The 5,847-nt window shown below is 32.0% G+C and overlaps 1 pseudogene; it reads left to right on the top strand.

Annotated features, from left to right (window-relative positions):
• Window positions 1–4,470: 4,470 nt before the first annotated feature.
• Window positions 4,471–5,752, top strand: LOC132704260 (cytochrome c oxidase subunit 1-like; annotated as a pseudogene).
• Window positions 5,753–5,847: the final 95 nt, after the last annotated feature.

Below are 5,847 nucleotides of genomic sequence, written 5' to 3'. Positions count from 1 at the left end.
CATTTTTTTTCGTTTTTTAACCCCAAAAAATCGCCTCTTCAAAGGAGATTTACTGCTATTACCCAAATTTCGTGATTTTTAAAAATTTTTTTGGGCTCATTGATAAAATTTCATTTTTCTAGCTACCACACAACTCTAATTTCCCCTCGCGATCCTTTCGCCTGTGAGTTGATTAAATGCTAGAAAAAGTTCCAGGCTGAATTGAAAACTCTACTGATCAGGAGTTGAATATTGGCCTAGGAACCTGAGTTCGTAGCAGAATCTCGCTTATGCAATGATTTGGTGCTAGAAAAAGTTCCAGGCTGAATTGAAAACTCTACTGATCAGGAGTTGAATATTGGCCTAGGAACCTGAGTTCGTAGCAGAATCTCGCTTATGCAATGATTTGGTGCTAGAAAAAGTTCCAGGCTGAATTGAAAACTCTACTGATCAGGAGTTGAATATTGGCTTAGGAACCTGAGTTCGTAGCAGAATCTCGCTTATGCAATGATTTGGTGCTAGAAAAAGTTCCAGGCTGAATTGAAAACTCTACCGACCAGGAGTTGAATATTGGCCTAGGAACCTGAGTTCGTAGCAGAATCTCGCTTATGCAATGATTTGGTGCTAGAAAAAGTTCCAGGCTGAATTGAAAACTCTACTGATCAGGAGTTGAATATTGGCCTAGGAACCTGAGTTCGTAGCAGAATCTCGCTTATGCAATGATTTGGTGCTAGAAAAAGTTCCAGGCTGAATTGAAAACTCTACCGACCAGGAGTTGAATATTGGCCTAGGAACCTGAGTTCGTAGCAGAATCTCGCTTATGCAATGATTTGGTGCTAGAAAAAGTTCCAGGCTGAATTGAAAACTCTGCTGATCAGGAGTTGAATATTGGCCTAGGAACCTGAGTTCGTAGCAGAATCTCGCTTATGCAATGATTTGGTGCTAGAAAAAGTTCCAGGCTGAATTGAAAACTCTACTGATCAGGAGTTGAATATTGGCCTAGGAACCTGAGTTCGTAGCAGAATCTCGCTTATGCAATGATTTGGTGCTAGAAAAAGTTCCAGGCTGAATTGAAAACTCTACCGACCAGGAGTTGAATATTGGCCTAGGAACCTGAGTTCGTAGCAGAATCTCGCTTATGCAATGATTTGGTGCTAGAAAAAGTTCCAGGCTGAATTGAAAACTCTACTGATCAGGAGTTGAATATTGGCCTAGGAACCTGAGTTCGTAGCAGAATCTCGCTTATGCAATGATTTGGTGCTAGAAAAAGTTCCAGGCTGAATTGAAAACTCTACTGATCAGGAGTTGAATATTGGCCTAGGAACCTGAGTTCGTAGCAGAATCTCGCTTATGCAATGATTTGGTGCTAGAAAAAGTTCCAGGCTGAATTGAAAACTCTACCGACCAGGAGTTGAATATTGGCCTAGGAACCTGAGTTCGTAGCAGAATCTCGCTTATGCAATGATTTGGTGCTAGAAAAAGTTCCAGGCTGAATTGAAAACTCTGCTGATCAGGAGTTGAATATTGGCCTAGGAACCTGAGTTCGTAGCAGAATCTCGCTTATGCAATGATTTAGTGCTAGAAAAAGTTCCAGGCTGAATTGAAAACTCTACTGATCAGGAGTTGAATATTGGCCTAGGAACCTGAGTTCGTAGCAGAATCTCGCTTATGCAATGATTTAGTGCTAGAAAAAGTTCCAGGCTGAATTGAAAACTCTACTGATCAGGAGTTGAATATTGGCCTAGGAACCTGAGTTCGTAGCAGAATCTCGCTTATGCAATGATTTGGTGCTAGAAAAAGTTCCAGGCTGAATTGAAAACTCTGCTGATCAGGAGTTGAATATTGGCCTAGGAACCTGAGTTCGTAGCAGAATCTCGCTTATGCAATGATTTAGTGCTAGAAAAAGTTCCAGGCTGAATTGAAAACTCTGCTGATCAGGAGTTGAATATTGGCCTAGGGACCTGAGTTCGTAGCAGAATCTCGCTTATGCAATGATTTGGTGCTAGAAAAAGTTCCAGGCTGAATTGAAAACTCTACCGACCAGGAGTTGAATATTGGCCTAGGAACCTGAGTTCGTAGCAGAATCTCGCTTATGCAATGATTTGGTGCTAGAAAAAGTTCCAGGCTGAATTGAAAACTCTACTGATCAGGAGTTGAATATTGGCCTAGGGACCTGAGTTCGTAGCAGAATCTCGCTTATGCAATGATTTGGTGCTAGAAAAAGTTCCAGGCTGAATTGAAAACTCTACTGATCAGGAGTTGAATATTGGCCTAGGAACCTGAGTTCGTAGCAGAATCTCGCTTATGCAATGATTTGGTGCTAGAAAAAGTTCCAGGCTGAATTGAAAACTCTGCTGATCAGGAGTTGAATATTGGCCTAGGGACCTGAGTTCGTAGCAGAATCTCGCTTATGCAATGATTTGGTGCTAGAAAAAGTTCCAGGCTGAATTGAAAACTCTACCGACCAGGAGTTGAATATTGGCCTAGGGACCTGAGTTCGTAGCAGAATCTCGCTTATGCAATGATTTGGTGCTAGAAAAAGTTCCAGGCTGAATTGAAAACTCTACTGATCAGGAGTTGAATATTGGCCTAGGAACCTGAGTTCGTAGCAGAATCTCGCTTATGCAATGATTTGGTGCTAGAAAAAGTTCCAGGCTGAATTGAAAACTCTACTGATCAGGAGTTGAATATTGGCCTAGGGACCTGAGTTCGTAGCAGAATCTCGCTTATGCAATGATTTGGTGCTAGAAAAAGTTCCAGGCTGAATTGAAAACTCTACTGATCAGGAGTTGAATATTGGCCTAGGAACCTGAATCTTAACCTAAGCGCTATATAATAATTATAAATAAGGAAATATTTTAAGTACAATTACTTATATAATAATAATTAATAAGGAAATATTTTAAGTACAATTATTTATATAATAATAATTAATAAGGAAATATTTTAAGTACAATTATTTATATAATAATAATTAATAAGGAAATATTTTAAATACAATTATTTATATAATAATTATAAATAAGGAAATATTTTAAGTACAATTATTTATATAATAATAATTAATAAGGAAATATTTTAAGTACAATTATTTATATAATAATAATTAATAAGGAAATATTTTAAGTACAATTATTTATATAATAATAATTAATACTTATATTTAATAGAATTAAACTATTTCCTAAAGTGTCAAAAACTTTTATACCTCTTATACTTAAATATAAAAAGATAGGCTAAGCTAAGCCCTTGGGCTCATACCCCAATTATGAGATTATTCTCTCTTTTTAATTATTAAATTTTATAAATTATTATTTTTAAATACATTAATTTTCAGAACATTATTAGTCATTTCTTCTTATTCTTGATTTTCAATATGAATAGGATTAGAAATTAATATAATATCATTTATTCCATTAATAATCAATTCTAAAAATATTTTTTCATCAGAAAGAGCATTAAAATATTTTATTATCCAAGCTTTAGCTTCAAATATTCTACTGTTTAGAATTATTCTTAACTTACATATTAATCCTTTATTTTTTAATAATAATATTCTAATAATTATATTAAATTGTGCATTATTTATAAAATTAGGCGCCGCTCCTTTTCATTTTTGATTCCCGGAAATTATTATAGGATTAAATTGAAATAACACTTTAATTTTAATAACTTGGCAAAAAATTGCTCCTTTAATTATAATTTCCTATAATTTCTCTATTACCTTATTTATTTCTATCATTATTATTATATCTTCAATAGTTGGGAGAATTCAATCACTTAATCAAATTAATCTACAAAAAATTCTAGCTTATTCTTCTATTAATCATATAAGTTGATTAATTGCAAGACTAATTAATATACAAATTTTTATTATATATTTTATTATATATTTTATCCTATCAATCAATATTATTATAATTTTAAATGTTAATAAAATCTATTCTTTAACACAATTATTTTATTCTCTAAATGAATTTAAATATTTTAAATTCATTTTTTCTCTTAATTTTTTATCTATAAGAGGATTACCGCCTTTCTTTAGATTTCTACCTAAATGATTAATTATCAATAAATTAATTAATAATAACTTTTTTATATTAAGATTATTAATATTAATCTCAACTTTAATTATAATTTTCATATATATTCGAATCGCACTTCCTATATTAATAATTAATCATACAGAAATAATTTCCCACTCTAAAAATATTTTTAAGTTAAATCTATTTATTTATTTAACTAATATAATCTCATTTATAGGACTTATAATTTTTTTAATTTTATTTTTTTAAAAAAGAATTTAAGTTAAAAAAACTTTTAACCTTCAAAGTTAACAATAGAATTTATTCCTAATTCTTAAACTATAAACCAATTTAAATTTCCTTTAAGCTTGCATCTTAAAATCCTATTCCTATAGACTATATAGTTTAATAAAGAAATATATTTATATTTATAAATGAATTTACAATTCATCGCCTAAAATTTCAGCCACTTTATTAAATTTACCGAATAAATGACTTTACTCTACTAATCACAAAGATATTGGTACACTATATTTTATTTTAGGGCTTTGATCTGGATTAGTGGGCACTTCTCTAAGTTTTATCATTCGAATTGAACTAAGAAATCCTCAATCATTAATTGGTGATGATCAAATTTTTAATGTAATAGTTACAGCCCATGCATTTATTATAATTTTTTTTATAGTTATACCTATCATAATTGGAGGATTTGGCAATTGATTAGTTCCTCTAATACTCGGTGCTCCTGATATAGCTTTTCCCCGTATAAATAATATAAGTTTTTGACTTTTACCGCCATCTTTAACTTTTCTATTAATTAGAAGAATTATTGAAAAAGGCGCTGGAACAGGATGAACCGTTTATCCTCCACTAGCATCTAATATTGCTCATAGAGGAAGTTCAGTTGACTTAGCAATTTTTAGCTTACATTTAGCGGGAATCTCTTCAATTATAGGGGCAACAAATTTTATTTCCACAATTATTAATATACGGCCTCATAATATACCCATAGATCAAATTTCACTTTTTTCTTGAGCTGTCGGTATTACTGCTCTATTACTTCTTCTTTCTCTTCCCGTACTTGCGGGAGCTATTACTATATTATTAACTGATCGAAATATTAATACCTCATTCTTCGATCCAGCCGGAGGGGGGGACCCTATTTTATATCAACATTTATTTTGATTTTTTGGACACCCCGAAGTTTATATTTTAATTCTTCCAGGATTTGGAATAATTTCTCATATTGTCTCTCAAGAAAGAAATAAAAAAGAAACTTTTGGAACTTTAGGTATAATTTATGCAATATTAGCTATTGGTCTTTTAGGATTTTTAGTTTGGGCTCATCATATATTTACTATCGGAATAGATGTTGATACTCGGGCCTACTTTACTTCTGCCACTATAATTATTGCTATTCCAACCGGTATTAAAATTTTTAGATGATTAGCTACACTTTATGGAACTAAATTAAATTTTGAACCAACTACACTTTGATCATTAGGTTTCATTTTTTTATTTACTATTGGCGGATTAACTGGAGTAGTCCTAGCTAACTCATCTATTGATATTATTCTTCATGATACATACTATGTTGTTGCCCACTTTCATTATGTTTTATCAATAGGGGCAGTATTTGCAATTATTGCAGGATTTATTCACTGATACCCGTTATTTACTGGGTTAACTCTCAATAATAAACTTTTAAAAAGACATTTTATTGTAACATTTATTGGAGTAAATTTAACTTTCTTCCCTCAACATTTTCTAGGATTAAGAGGAATACCTCGCCGTTATTCCGATTATCCAGATTCTTTTACTAAATGAAATATCATTTCTTCAA

The sequence above is a fragment of the Cylas formicarius genome, unplaced genomic scaffold, assembly GCF_029955315.1.
Source record: "Cylas formicarius isolate icCylForm1 unplaced genomic scaffold, icCylForm1.1 PGA_scaffold_76__1_contigs__length_10093, whole genome shotgun sequence".
Lineage (NCBI taxonomy): Eukaryota > Metazoa > Arthropoda > Insecta > Coleoptera > Brentidae > Cylas > Cylas formicarius.
This window is presented reverse-complemented; position numbering and strand designations above follow the sequence as displayed.